General features: G+C 37.4%; 1 protein-coding gene across 1 annotated transcript in view; it reads right to left on the bottom strand.

Annotated features, from left to right (window-relative positions):
• The window catches only part of TINAG (tubulointerstitial nephritis antigen), a gene marked incomplete at both ends in the record, with an annotated part of 93,904 nt that overhangs the window by 62,077 nt on the left and 15,737 nt on the right, over positions 1-16,090 (bottom strand). The gene's annotated exons all lie outside the window — the stretch shown is intronic.

Raw genomic sequence — 16,090 nt, 5'->3', positions numbered from 1 at the left:
CTCTGAGTAGATAGTTCCAGGAACATAGACTAATTCTCCAAAAGAGCCTTTCTACCTGGGACAGAGATACACGTACCCTATACATTACTGATATTTTCCAATTGTATTATTATTGGCTAATCAGTGTGCTTTTAGGAATTTATAGTATTAAGTTGCCTCATGTTCCAGAAAAATAGCTAGAGTGTCCCTGTTATTTTAATTTATCACTTTATAATTCTAATTTAATAGCAGAACTAGGATATTTCCGTTCTGCTCTGTGGAAACAGTAAAGATATAACTATGACTTCAGACAGATCTCATCAGGATTAGGCTATTCAGAATCTGATGTCTCCATTCCAAAGTTGACCAGAGAACTTTGCACATGGAGGTATTCCATAAATATCTGATAATAATGAGGAGATACATATCTAGCTGGTAGATTTCATCACTTTAAAATATCATTTTCCTCCCAAAGGCACATTAAATTAAATTATAATGACAGCATGCACTTATTTTCTTATGATTTATTGTTTAAAAATAAAAATCTATGAAAGGATAATCCTTCTCCATAAGATAAGGCAATAGAAAACAACAGGAAAAATGCCATATTCATTAAAAACATATTTACCAACCCACTAAACCAGGTCAATTCATGAAGCTCACCTGTTGGCTCTGTCATGATTTTTACCAATTAATTAATATTGTGTTTCCTAAAAATAAACCCATAGGATTTGAGGCCCAGTAAGCACATATTACCTTACAATTTTATTTACCTTATGATACAAGATGATCTGATATAATAAACTCATGGCAAATTTTACATCTCATTACTCCATAATTATTTCATTCCCCTATAAAGTAAGAGTGTTTTTAAGGGCTTATAAATAAAAGTAAACACCACAGAATAACAGCTTTTAGGAATTGGTAATAGAAGTCTGGCTTCAATAAATGATTTTTTTTTTTTTTTTTTTGGTCAAAGGATAGCTTCATAAAGCAAAAAAGTCAAGCGAGTCAGCTGACAGAGACAAAAATTCCAAAGTGATAGTGGTTTAAGATAGAAATTTAATTTTAAAAAGTTTTACACTATTACATATGGGCATTTTTAATTATTTCCATTATAATGTTGAAAATTTTGAGTCATAATCTAATTCTATTTCAAAATTAATATTAGTCAAACTTGAATAGTCTCCCTGCTTTAATATTTCAATTTAAATATTAAATATACTGTGAACAAATGTAAGAATTAAATTCAGTGGTGAACACTGGAGAATTTTTTACAATAATTCGTGCATTTTAATCGAATCAAAATCTCTAAAAGTAATGGAAACCTAGTCACAGAACAGCTTGAGAACAAACCAATCAAATTCTGGACATTCAGGACATTCTTATTAAAAGCCCATATAGAGGCTTCCCTGGTGGCGCAGTGGTTGAGAGTCCGCCTGCCAATGCAGGGGACACGGGTTTGTGCCCGGGCCTGGGAAGATCCCACATGCCGCGGAGCATCTAGGCCCGTGAGTCATGGCCACTGAGCCTGCGCGTCTGGAGCCTGTGCTCTGCAACGGGAGAGGCCACAATAGTGAGAGGCCCGCATACTACAAAAAAAAAAAAAAGCCCATATTTACACAATATCCACTCAGTGAATCACTCCCTTCATCCCTAGTTGCATTTACTTCCACTTAAACTTGGATAATGAGTGACCTGAGAATCAGAAGAAGGGAACAGAGAACATCATTCTCTTCTGACCTTCACAATCCAAGGTCAGTGGCCATGCGTACTAAGAAATGTCTTCTAAGGTACTTGATATTGGCAGGGAAAAGGCTAACTTTTTCATTGTTGATGGCAAAATGAATTTTTCATCTTCAATATTTGCCTTGATGTCTTAACTCTGAAAGAGTTATGCTTTGATAATTTGCTAGTTACTGTTTTTTTTTAACAATCTAATTTCTTGTACGTATAAATAATCAGTGACCACGCTATGGCTGGTGGTGCCAGTTCTCCAGGGCTCCTTGTTTGAATAGGCTTTCCTTTTATTCGTAGTGATAATTTTAGCTCAGTACCTGCAAGCTCAGAAAAATGACTATATTTCCTGGTCCCCCTTGGATCCCAGGTGTGGCCACATTACTAAATTCTGGCCCATGGAGTGTAAGCACAAGTGTCACTGGCAGCTTCTGAGAACTCTTCCTTAAGAGACGTTTGGCACTTGATTTTACTCCTTTTTATTGATCTTTTTTAAAATTTTCCTGTTGGCAGGAATTTGGATATAGATGGACATGCAGCAGCTTCTTGAACCATTATATGACCTCGGATATAAAGGCTCTGGAAAATAGAACAAGGAGGAAGAAGCCTGGGTATCCAACACCAAGGAGTGCAATTCTACGATCCACCTCCAGTTTTGTTGGTAAGAAATCAATTTCTATTTAAGTCACTATCATTTTGGACTTTTGTCACTCTCTGATGAGCCCAATCAAAGCTAAAACAGCACGCAGAACTGACATTAAAGATGCTATGGCAGGAGAGAGGGGGAAGATGGTGGAAGAGTAAGACGTAGAGATCACCTTCCTCCCCACAAATACATCAGAAATACATCTACACATGGAACAATTCCTACAGAACACCTACTGAACGCTGGCAGAAGACCTCAGACCTCCCAAAAGGTAAGAAACTCCCCACGTACCTGGGTAGGGCAAAAGAGAAAAGAATAAACAGAGACAAAAGAATAGGGATGGGACCTGCACCAGTGGGAGGGAGCCTTCAAGGAGGAAAGGTTTCCACACACTAGAAGCCCCTTCATGGGCGGGGACTGCGGATAGCGGAGGGGTGGAGCTTTGGAGCTGTGGAGGAGAGCACAGCCACAGGGGTACGGAGGGCAAAGCAGAGAGATTGCCAGGCCTTTGAAGCTGCACGCTCGCCCTGCCTTCTGTACCCCTCCCTCCCCCAGCCTGAGTGAGCATCTCCTTTAACCCCATCCTGTCTGAGAAGAATAGACGCCCTCTGGCGACCTACACGCAGAGGCGGGGCCAAATCCAAAGCTGAACCCCGGGAGCTGTGCGAACAAAGAAGAGAAAGGGAAATCTCTCCCAGCAGCCTCAGAAGCAGTGGATTAAAGCTCCACAATCAACTTGATGTACCCTGCGTCTGTGGAATACATGAATAGACAATGAATCACCCCAAATTGAGAAGGTGGACTTTAAGAGCAAGATTTATTATCTTTTCCCCTTTTCCTCTTTTTGTGAGTGTGTATGTGTATGCTTCTGGGTGAGATTTTGTCTGTATAGCTTTTCTTTCACCATTTGTCCTAGGGTTCTAACTGTCCGTTTTTTGTTTTGTTTTGTTTTGTTTTGTCTTCTACTTTTTAAAAAAATTTCTTTCTGACTAATTATTTTTTCATTTTAATAACTTTATTTTATTTTACCTTACTTTATTTTCTTTTATCCTCTTTCTTTCTTTCTTTCTACTTTTTCTCCCTTTTATTCTGAGCCATGTGGATGAAAGGCTCTTGGTGCTGCAGCCAGGAGTCAGTGCTTTGCCTCTGAGGTGGGAGAGCCAACTTCAGGACACTGGTCCACAAGAGACCTCCCAGCTCCACATAATATCAAATGGCAAAAATCACCCAGAGATCTCCATCTCAACACCAACACCCAGCTTCACTCAACAACCAGCAAGCTACAGTTCTGGACACCCTATGCCAAACAACTAGCAAGACAGGAACACAACCCCACCCATTAGCAGAGAGGCTGCCTAAAATCATAAATAATAAGTCCACAGACACCTCAAAGCACACCACCAGACATGGACCTGCCTACCAGAAAGACAAGATCCAGCCTCATCCACCAGAACACAGGCACTAGCCCCCTCCACAAGGAAGCCTACACAACCCACTGAACCAACTTTAGCCACTGGGGACAGACACCAAAAACAATGGGAACTACAAACCTGCAGCCTGCAAAAAGGAAACCCAAGACACAGTAAGATAAGCAAAATGAGAAGACAGAAAAACACAGAGCAGTTGAAGGAGCAAGATAAAAACCCACCAGACCTAACAAATGAAGAGGAAATAGGTAGTCTACCTGAAAAATAATTCAGAATAATGATAGTAAAGACGATCCAAAATCTTGGAAACAGAATAGAGAAAATGCGAGAAACCTTTAACAAGGACCTAGAAGAACTAAAGATGAAAGAAGCAATGATGAAAAACACAATAAATGAAATTAAAAATACTCTAGAAGAGATCAATAGCAGAATAACTGAGGCAGAAGAATGGATAAGTGACCTGGAAGATAGAATAGTGGAAATAACTACTGCAGAGAAGAATAAAGAAAAAAGAATGAAAAGAACTGAGGACAGTCTCAGAGACCTCTGGGACAATATTAAACGCACCAACATTCAAATTATAAGGGTTCCAGAAGAAGAAGAGAAAAAGAAAGGGACTGAGAAAATATTTGAAGAGATTATAGTTGAAAACTTCCCTAATATGGGAAACGAAATAGTTAATCAAGTCCAGGAAGCAGAGAGAGTCCCATACAGGATGAATCCAAGGAGAAACATGCCAAGACACAAATTAATCCAACTGTCAAAAATTAAATTCAAAGAAAACATATTAAAAGCAGCAAGGGGAAAACAACAAATAACAAACAAGGGAATCCCCATAAGGTTAACAGCTGACCTTTCAGCAGAAACTCTGCAAGCCAGAGGGACTGGCAGGACATATTTAAAGTGATTAAGGAGAAAAACCTACAAGCAAGTTTACTCTACTCAGCAAGGATCTCTTTCAGATTTGACGGAGAAATTAAAACCTTTACAGACAAGCAAAAGCTAAGAGAGTTCAGCACCACTAAACCACCTTTACAAAAAATGCTAAAGGATCTTCTCTAGGCAAGAAACACAAAAGAAGGAAAAGACCTACAATAACAAACACAAAACAATTAAGAAAATGGGAATAGGAACATACATATCAATAATTACCTTAAATGTGAATGGATTAAATGCTCCCACCAAAAGTCACAGATTGGCTGAATGGATACAAAAAAAAGACCCATATATACGCTGTCTACAAGAGACCCACTTCAGACCTAGAGACACATACAGACTGAAAGTGAAGGGATGGAAAAAGATATTCCATGCAAATGGAAACCAAAAGAAAGCTGGAGTAGCAATTCTCATATCAGACAAAATAGACTTTAAAATAAAGGCTATTAGAAGAGACAAAGAAGGACACCACATAATGATCAAGGGATCAATCCAAGAAGAATATATAACGATTGTAAATATTTATGCACCCAACATAGGAGCACCTCAATACATAAGGCAAATACTAACAGCCATAAAAGAGGAAATCGACAGTAACACATTCATAGTAGGGGACTTTAACACCCCACTTTCACCCATGGACAGATCATCCAAAATGAAAATAAATAAGGAAACACAAGCTTTAAATGATACATTAAACAAGATGGACTTAATTGATATTTATAGGACATTCCATCCCAAAACAGCAGAATACACTTTATTCTCAAGTACTCATGGAGCATTCTCCAGGATAGATCATATCTTGGGTCACAAATCAAGCCTTGGTAAATTTAAGAAAATTGAAATCGTATCAAGTATCCTTTCCAACCACAATGTTATGAGACTAGATATCAATTACAGGAAAAGATCTGTAAAAAATACAAACACATGGAGGCTAAACCATACACTACTTAATAACAAAGTGATCACTGAAGAAATCAAAGAGTAAATCAAAAAATACTTAGAAACAAATGACAATGGAGACACGATGACCCAAACCCATGGGATGCAGCAAAAGCAGTTCTAAGAGGGAAGCTTATACCAATACAGTCCTACCTTATGAAACAGGAAACATCTCGAATAAACAACCTAACCTTACACCTAAAGCAATTAGAGAAAGAAGAACAAAAAAAACCCCAAAGTTAGCAGAAGGAAATAAATCATAAAAATCAGCTCAGAAACAAATGAAAAAGAAATGAAGGAAATGATAGCAAAGATCAATAAAACTAAAAGCTGCCTTTGAGAAGATAAACAAAATTGATAAACCATTAGCTAGACTCATCAAGAAAAAAAGGGAGAAGACTCAAATCAATAGAATTATAAATGAAAACGGAGAAGTAACAACTGACACTGCAGAAATACAAAGGATCATGAGAGATTAATACAAGCAACTCTATGCCAATAAAATGGACAACCTGGAAGAAATGGACAAATTCTTAGAAATTCACAACCTGCCAAGACTGAATCAGGAAGAAATAGAAAATATGAACAGACCAATCACAAGCACCAAAATTGAAACTGTGATTAAAAATCTTCCAACATACAAAAGTCCAGGCCCAGATGGCTTCACAGGCGAATTCTACCAAACATTTAGAGAAGAGCTAACACCTATCTTTCTCAAACTCTTCCAAAATATAGCAGAGGGAGGAACACACCCAAACTCATTCTACAAGGCCACCATCACTCTGATATCAAAACCAGACAAAGATGTCACAAAGAAAGAAAACTACAGGCCAATATCACTGATGAACATAGTTGCAAAAATACTAGCAAACAGAATCCAACAGCACATTAAAAGAATCATACACTATGATCAAGTGGGGTTTATCCCAGGAATGGAAGGATTCTTCAATATATGCAAATCAATCAATATGATACACCGTATTAACTAATTGAAGGAGAAAAACCATATGGTCATCTCAATAGGTGCAAAGAAAGCTTTTGACAAAATTCAATGCCCATTTATGATAAAAAACCCTCCAGGAAGTAGGCATAGTGGGAACTTTCCTCAACATATTAAAGGCCATATATGACAAACCCACAGCCAACATCATCCTCAATGGTGAAAAACTGAAAGCATTTCCACTAAGATCAGGAAGAAGATAAGGTTGCCCACTCTCACCATTCTTATTCAACATAATTTTGGAAGTTTTAGCGACAGCAATCAGAGGAGAAAAGAAAATAAATGAATCCAAATTGGAAAATAAGAAGTAAAGCTGTCACTATTTGCAGATGACATGATCCTATACATAGAGAATCCTAAAGATGCTACCAGAAAAGTACTAGAGCTAATCAATGAATTTGGTAAAGTAGCAGGATACAAAATTAATGCACAGAAATCTCTGGCATTCCTATATACGAATGATGAAAAATCTGAAAGTGAAATCAAGAAAACACTCCCATTTACCATTGCAACAAAAAGAATAAAATATCTAGGAATAAACCTACCTAAGGAGACAAAAGACCTGTATGCAGAATTTATAAGACACTGATGAAAGAAATTAAAGGTGATACAAATAGATGGAGAGATATACCATGTTCTTGGATTGGAAGAATCAACATCGTGAAAATGACTCTACTACCCAAAGCAATCTACAGATTCAATGCAATCCCTATCAAACTATCACTGGCATTTTTCACAGAACTAGAACAAAAACTTTCACAATTTATATGGAAACACAAAAGACCTCGAATAGCCAAAGCAATCTTGAGAAGGAAAAAGTAGCTGGAAGAATCAGGCTTCCTGACTTCAGACTATACTGCAAAGCTACAGTAATCAAGACAGTATGGTACTGGTACAAAAACAGAAATATAGATCAATGGAACAGGATAGAAAGCCCAGAGATAAACCCACACACATATGGTCACCTTGTCTTTGATAAAGGAGGCAGGAATGTACAGTAGAGAAAGGACAGCCTCTTCAATAAGTGGTGCTGGGAAAACTGGACAGGTACATGAAAAAATATGAGATTAGATCACTCCCTAATACCATACACAAAAATAAGCTCAAAATGGATTAAAGACCTAAATGTAAGGCCAGAAACTATCAAACTCTTAGAGAAAAACATAGGCAGAACACTCTATGACATAAATCACAGCAAGATCCTTTTTGACCCACCTCCTAGAGAAATGGAAATAAAAAAAAAATAAACAAATGGGACCTAATGAAACTACAAAGCTTTTGCACAGCAAAGGAAACCATAAACAAATCCAAAAGACAACCCTCAGAATGGGAAAAAATATTTTCAAATGAAGCAACTGACAAAGGATTAATCTCCAAAATTTACAAGCAACTCATGCAGCTCAATAACAAAAAAACAAACAACCCAATCCAAAAATGGGCTGAAGACCTAAATAGACATTTCTCCAAAGAAGATATACAGACTGCCGACAAACACATGAACGAATGCTCAACATCATTAATCATTAGGGCAATGCATATCAAAACTGCAATGTGATATCATCTCACATCAGTCAGAATGGCATCATCATAAAATCTAGAAACCATAAATGCTGGAGAGGGTGTGGAGAAAAGGGAACACTCTTGCACTGCTGGTGGGATTGTGAATTGGTACAGCCACTATGGAGAACAGTAGGGAGATTCCTTAAAAAACTGCAAATAGAACTACCATATGACCCAGCAATCCCACTACTGGGCATATACCCTGAGAAAACCATAATTCAAAAAGAGTCATGTACCAAAATGTTCATTGCAGCTCTATTTACAATAGCCAGGAGATGAAAACAACCTAAGTGTCCATCATCGGATGAATGGATAAAGAAGATGTGGCACATATATACGATGGAATATTACTCAGCCATAAAAAGAAATGAAATTGAGCTATTTGTAATGAGGTGAATGGACCTAGATTCTGTCATACAGAGTGACGTAAGTCAGAAGGAGAAAGACAAATACCATATGCTAACATATATATATAGAATTTTAAAAAAAATGTCATGAAGAGCCTAGGGGTAAGACAGGAATAAAGACACAGACCTACTAGAGAATGGACTTGAGGATATGGGGAGGTGGAAGGGTAAGCTGTGACAAAGTGAGAGAGTGTCATGGACATACATACACTACCAAACGTAAAATAGATAGCTAGTGGGAAGCAGCCACATAGCACAGGGAGATCAGCTCGGTGCTTTGTGACCACCTAGAGGGGTTGGATAGGGAGGGTGGGAGGGAGGGAGACACAAGAGGGAAGAGTATGGGAACATACATATATGTATAACTGATTCACTTTGTTATAAAGCAGAAACTAACACACCATTGTAAAGCAATTATATTCCAATAAAGATGTTAAAAAAGAAAAAAGAAATAATTCCCAAAAGAAAAAAAAAAAAAGATGCTATGGTAGGGCAATACCATATTTCATTGAACCCAGGACATCATCAAATGTAAGAAGCCTCCCAATTTTAGAGTTGTAAAACAGTGAAGAAAATGTGCCTCTGGAGGTTGATGAACTGATATTTCCTAAAACGACTTCATTAGAACACTAGTTCTGAGAAATTGTAATAGATAATTGCAAAAAGAGGAGCTGATTAATCAAACAGTTCTGAGAAACTGGTTTTAACAATTAAATAGATTTTTGTCCTCAATGCAGTAGTTTTTATAAACTACCTAAGTGCTGCTGAGAGTCTCTAAGAAATGAAAATAATGTTTGTGATTTTTAATGTGCATGACCCAATGCAAGGTATTTTACTTACTTTCCTTTGATTTCACATCAGTTTTATTGTGAAGAGGATCAGAGGACTAGTGTTTCATGGAATGCACTTTGGCAAGAACCACAGTATGGACTAGATAGACCCAAATTTGGGGAGTCCATGTAACCAAGCCAGACCATATGAGGCCTTCCAAAATAGACCCACACCCATGTTCTCTGCCTGCCTTTTGTCTGTAGAAAAACTTTAGTGAAAGAATAAATTTAATCAGAGAGGTGAGAAAATGCAGAAAGAAAGGGAAACAGTCAAGTAAGACAAAATAAGAATACTTTAACCATTAAACTAAGTCAAGGACCTTTAGTTCTTTCTCAAGGACTAGAGACAATATTCTGAGCCATGTCCTTTGAGCTGTTTTGCAGATACTGAAACCCTTACCAGGTGGAAGAAGTTAACTGTATGCTGCCCACAAGCACTTAGACTGCAGACCGGTTGGAGCTGGAAGGTTGATAATGCTGACTCCCAATTACCTCACCACCAACCAATGAGAAGAATGTCTACAAACTGACCACGCCCTGCTCCTTGAACACTGTAAGACTCCTCACTACCCCCTCCAGGGCGGGACACACGGTTTTGAGGGCATTAGCCCTCTGTGGCCCCCTTTGCCTGGCAAAGCAATGAAGCTATTATTTTCTACTTCACCCAAAACTCTGTCTCTGCGTTTCTATTCGGCACTGGTGAACAGATATCAACACACAGGCTCCTTATATCAACACACCAAATCACCTCAGGAATCTACCTTTTAACAGCCCCAAATTTTTGTTCCCAGAGAAGGGAAAAAATGAATTTTCACATTTCTTTTTGAAGATATGTCCTGCAGTGATCAATTCAGCCCCATGGCATTGGTCAAGTCATGCTCAATTACATCACAGTGCTATGCATCAGACCTTAGTAAAGAAAATAAACTTGACAACTCGGAAACTGATTTGACAGATGAGACATTCATTCTGCCACAAGTTCGGCTGGATAAGGATTGAGGCCAGTGCGTATTTCCTAAAGTTTGCTGAAGGGTTTGAGGTTCTATTTGGAGAAGGAGAGAAAGAAAGGAGAGAGCCTGGAGGAGACGTGAGGAAATGCTTCAATGCTATTTGAATTTTAAGACTCTTAATTCAGAGACAAATCATTCTGTCCCTGGTTCTTTACCCACTGAGCAGAGGAGATTCTGAAATGAGCTGAGCGAAGTATGTACTTAAACAGAATCCACCATAACATCTGGCTGTGATGCTCTTTTGCAGCATCAGTGGCGCCTACTCTATGCTATAAAATTATTATAAAAGCCTGACGCCATTTGCCTCATGTTCATATGGAGCTAAACATCAATTTTATTGAAAAGAATAGTCATTTTTGTTCAATAATATATTAAGAATATAACTATAGAACTGTGTTTTTCACTTTTCTAATTAGTGTTTTGGTTTCTACAAGATGCTTTACATGGGTGATACACATTATTGATATTAAGTAGATGTTTGTTCAGGTAGGTTAGTTAATTAAATTAAATTTTAATTAAATAATTAAATTAAAACTAATCAAATAAAAAATTTCAATAACCTATGAGAGGTAAAAACAAAAGCTGGTAGTAGTCACTCTGATTTTTTCCAAAGGTACCTTTCATCCCTCAGTACTTACTATCACTAAAATATATTTCAGAGAGGAAAAAACAAATTCTTCCTAGAGAAATAGATCCAGTCAATCAAATACCATGTCTTATCTAAATAATGATAAAGTATCCAGACGATGAAATAAATTTCCCTTTCTCGTCTCAATAATCAGTGGTTTTAAAAGTTATTACATAACACATAAAATACAATTTTACTTTAACTTCCAGAAAACAATAGAAAAAGATGTTATTTTTTCTTTGTTGGTAATGCCAACTTAGACACACTAAAATCTTCTGTATTGGGTGACTGGGAAAAGATGTACTAGTAAACTATGAGGCTGACAAAAAAAAATTTAGAACATTTTTACATACATCAATCGATACTGTATAATATAGTAAAGCTACAGGTTTTAAATTCTATACCAGCCTTCTTAATGTTTTAATAATTTCTAAATATTGGTAGCTCCACCTAAGATGTGATATTTATCTGTGATAGCTTTGTTAACTTTATTGTTCTCCCTGGGAAATGAACAACAAAACTATTAAAAACATATTTTTTAAGTAAGCCAAGTAGAAAAATGAACTCTGAATTTCCCTATCTCTGTTTGAAAATAGTATGTTTTATTCAAAATGTTTGCAGTATTTATAATATAATATAACACAGGGAAGCCTCTTGAAGTTATCTCCCAAATTTAAATTCCTGGAAAAATAATCAGGTACAGAACGGTTGCTTTGATTAGATTTGATTTGACATGATTTGATTTGATTTGATTTAGGAGCATAGTAGAAGAACTTCCAGGTTATCAAAAATATATAATCTCTGTCAGGGCCAATAAACCCAGAGCTACACCTTTCTTTATGAAAGGAAATGCTCCAAATGATTAAGTTCTGGGTAATTTAGCTCTTACAAAATTTACCTGTTTCAGAAACTTGCTAGTTTCCCAAGCTTAATCCAAGGGAGAAAGAACCACTTTGTATATTATATAATAACATTTCATTAATGCTCTACTATACAGTCTGTGTGCTAAAACACTCCTTATTCATCATTTCATGGACTTCTTACAGCCCTGTGAACTGGGTACCACTGCTACCATCATTTCAGCCAGACTAAGAGCCAAGCACACAGGATGCAGAGCTCATGTCCATCTCGGTATGTGAAATGGGGCCACGTGACTAAACGCACTGCCTACATGTGCCTATTAACAGACTTCAACTGTGATGCTTCTGCTGGCTCCAAAGGACCTCAGCCCATGCCAATTTTGCATACAGTCATAATAATTGTTTTCTTTCTGAGACATTAAGTTCTGTTTTAGCCCTGAATATACTTCTGCTCTCTCCAGCACTTTTCTTTCAATATTTTAGCTTATGTTAGCAGCTCCTAAAGTGTGTTCTGTGGAATCTAAATCTTGGGAAGTATTAACGGTCATTATAAACAAAGAAGAAAAGGTTCTCTGATGTCATGAGTTTAGGAAACACTGGGTGGAAAAAAGGTCATTGGAGGAAGAGTTCTTAGTGTTCTCAATATACTAATGAATAGTGTGCCTCTTCGGAAGAAAGATACAATACACCATTTCACAAGTGTATTTGACCACAGATGGGACACCTTTATTCCAAATCTTGCAGGATTGGTGGTCCATGGCACAAATGTTGAGAAATATTGAAATAAGATTTTAACTGTGTAATCACCTGTTTTGTACCATAAGGAGACAAAAGGCTCAAGTGGCAGAATTTAAAGTTCCTGTAGGGAGCTACATCAGTCCCGTTGTGAATCTATGCAAGCAAATACACAGTCTCAATGGACTGACAGGGAATCGTCTAATCATTCTTAACATATTTAGTGTACAACAATTTGGAACAGAGCTGTCCAATCAAGGCATTGCTTTGAACAATCTCAAGAAAACGCTTTTAGGAAAAAGTTAGGCAAAGATTGATCAGCTGGCATTTTTGACCTGACACTAGACATAATTTTAAAGTGGGTGAAGCGAATCTTCATACAAAACAAGAAGCTGCACGGTCTAGGCAGGACCCTCTTGGCCTTCTTTCTTTCCCTTTTTCTCACTTCCTCTCATCCAGTCTGCTTGTACCCAGAGAAAACAGTAAGTTTTTGTTTCCTTTTGTCTGCCCTCACATACGACTGCCATCCAGGAAAGGCTCCCCAAATCCTTAAGTTAGTTTTTTCTAACCTCCCATGATCAGCATATTTCTATTCCTCATTATTATGAATCACACTCCACAAAAAATCATTTGAATTGAACTAATTCATCCAGATTAAACAGATTTTTTCATATTTATATAATCATGGAACTCTTTGTATAAGACCTGTTGATATTCTTCTAATGTACGTTCAGCAGACACATTATGTGACTAGTGACTGAAGTCAAGCAATGTAGCCAGGGAACCAGCTAGAGGAGAGCTTTCCCAGGAACTGGGAATGACTCATTGCTCATCTTTCCTACCCAAGATAAAGAATTTGGTGAATCTCTGTTCTCATCCAGGTAATGGGCTCAAGGAAAGGGAGATGTTTTAGGCTGGGGATGCAGTGAATTTTCTCAGAAAAATCATTCCCACTGTTGGCAACTGCCTACCCTAAGTGTGTATATATATATACCATCCTATGTTGAAAATGGTATTTTAAAAAATTGGGGAAAAGTTGAGGGGGAGGGAGTTATCCAGAAGCATACCCACGCAAAAGAATTCATTTTCACTATTCAGAGGCAATTTGATGTATTGAGGGTAGTTTCTACGTAGTCACCAGGCAAAGAATTAATCTATTTTTCAAGCTCTTCCTGTGGCTACCAGTTTAACTTAGTTCATATAGACCCCACATTCTTCATTGAAGTTCTTGTTGTATTTCTGATTTTCTGATATCTTCTGACCGGTATTAGGACAACTCCAACACTCAGAAACTTTTTTTTTTTTTTTTTTTTTTTTTTTTTGCCGTACGTGGGCCTCTCACTGTTGTGGCCTCTCCCGCTGCGGAGCACAGGCTCCGGACGCACAGGCTCAGCGTCCATAGCTCACGGGCCCAGCCGCTCTGCGGCATGTGGGATCTTCCCGGACCGCGGCACGAACCCACGTCCCCTGCATCGGCAGGCGGACTCTCAACCACTGCGCCACCAGGGAAACAGAAACTTTTTGAAAGGACCTCAACCCTCAAGCTACTGTGCCTTAGAAATGGGAAGTTATGTCCTTGTGTGTAACAGAAGTCTTACAGTTCAGCCAAATTTCCCTTATTGCTTTCCTGGAATTACTTAGCTACTTTATTACATTAGTTCATAGCACTAGGTAATTTAAATTCTCCCAGAGTACTAATCATTAAGATTTTTCATTTAAATATCACCATAGTCACTTTTATGCAAACAAATCCCTAGGAGCCAATAAATGATTTAGAATTAGATTGCCTTTTTCTATGCTACAGTGAGTGGCAACCTGGGAAAGAAACATACCTCATTTTCTCTATAATATAAAATACTCTAAATTGCAAAAAAAAAAAAAGCTTCAAAAGGAAATGTTAGAAAGAATCAAGAAAAAATGTATATTGACACCCAAATGAGTATTTGGCTAACTGGGACCCCTCACTAAAAGCAAGAGAAAGAGTAATCCTTATAAAGAGGGTGAATTTATTATTTTCCTAAACACTTCTGTCTCTTTTTTTCTAGATAGATAAGGACAAAATTGAAAAAGTAAACAGCCAGAAAAAATAACTCTTTTCCAATTGATCTTATAAGTAAGTCAATAAAAGCTATGAATATGAGCCACACCTCTAAAGATGTTATGTCTTACTGATTGTGGAAAATATCCAAAAATATATCTAAGCTGATCATTTCATAAAGTTAGTTCTGGCTCCAAGATGAAAAGACTTTTTGCTGTTTTGAACCTGAACTGGCCAAAGCTAACTGATTAAACCGGAAGTCTAGGAACCATTTGGGGGCAGATCTTTTAAAGTCCTGACTCTGCCATTTAAGTAATTCTATGGTGGCTTTTCTCTCCTCTCCATCTCCGTGTGACTTGGCCTCTCTCTGTGTCAATGTTCTTGTCTTTAAAATGTGGAGAATTACAGTACCCACTACATCAAGCTGGAAATTAGATGAGATAATGTATGAAAGTGCTGATAAGAGTGATTGGCACACAACTACTCAATACATGGCAGCTATTATGATCTTTTCTGATACTAGTTATAATTTAGCAGGTCCTGCTACTGGAATTTGAACTGGAATAATAAGTCAGGGGATTACATCTTTTGAAAGCAAAGCGCATTGAACATTTAATGAGGAACTTGTGGATTTACAACTCATCCAACAGCATAAATAACAGCCCTGCTTGCTCTGAGATGCTGAGAGCTTCCAGGCAGCCAGGACCTGACACCTTCATTGCAGAGGGAAGAGCCAGTTCTCCAGCAGCCAGGGAACCCCTCTCTGCCGTGGACATTTTTTTTAAATTTAATTTTTAGTTTATATTGGAGTATAGTTAATTTACAGTGCTGTGTTTGTTTCAGGTATACAGCAAAGTGATTCATTTATCCATATACACATATCCATTCTTTGTCAGATTCTTTCCCATATAGGTTATTACAGAATACTGAGTATAGTTCCCTGTGCTATAGAGTAGGTCTTTGTTGATAATCTATTTTGTATATAGTAGTGTGCATATGTTAATCCCAAACTCCTAATTTATTCCTCCCTCCCACCCTTCCCCTTTGGTAACCAAAAGTTTGTTTTTGAAGTAAGTCAGACAGAGAAAGACAAATATCATATGATATCACTTATATGTAGAATCTAAAAAAAAAATGATACAAATGCCTTGGGGGCATTTGTAGCAGGCCTTGAATACAATCAAAATCTCAACTGAGAGACACCACAAATGGGATGGTAAAACTGCAGCTCTAAGTTAGACATCTGTGATAACTAGACAGGTGGAAGATTCTTTATGCAAGGTACATATTATCAGAAGATAACACCACTTGAAAATGAAAGGGAAAACCAATACAATAGTATTAGAAACATGAGG

Source organism: Stenella coeruleoalba (assembly GCF_951394435.1).
Source record: "Stenella coeruleoalba genome assembly, chromosome: 10".
Classification (NCBI taxonomy): Eukaryota; Metazoa; Chordata; class Mammalia; order Artiodactyla; family Delphinidae; genus Stenella; species Stenella coeruleoalba.
Note: the sequence above shows the minus strand (reverse complement) of the source record. Positions and strands in the feature narration are given on the sequence as shown.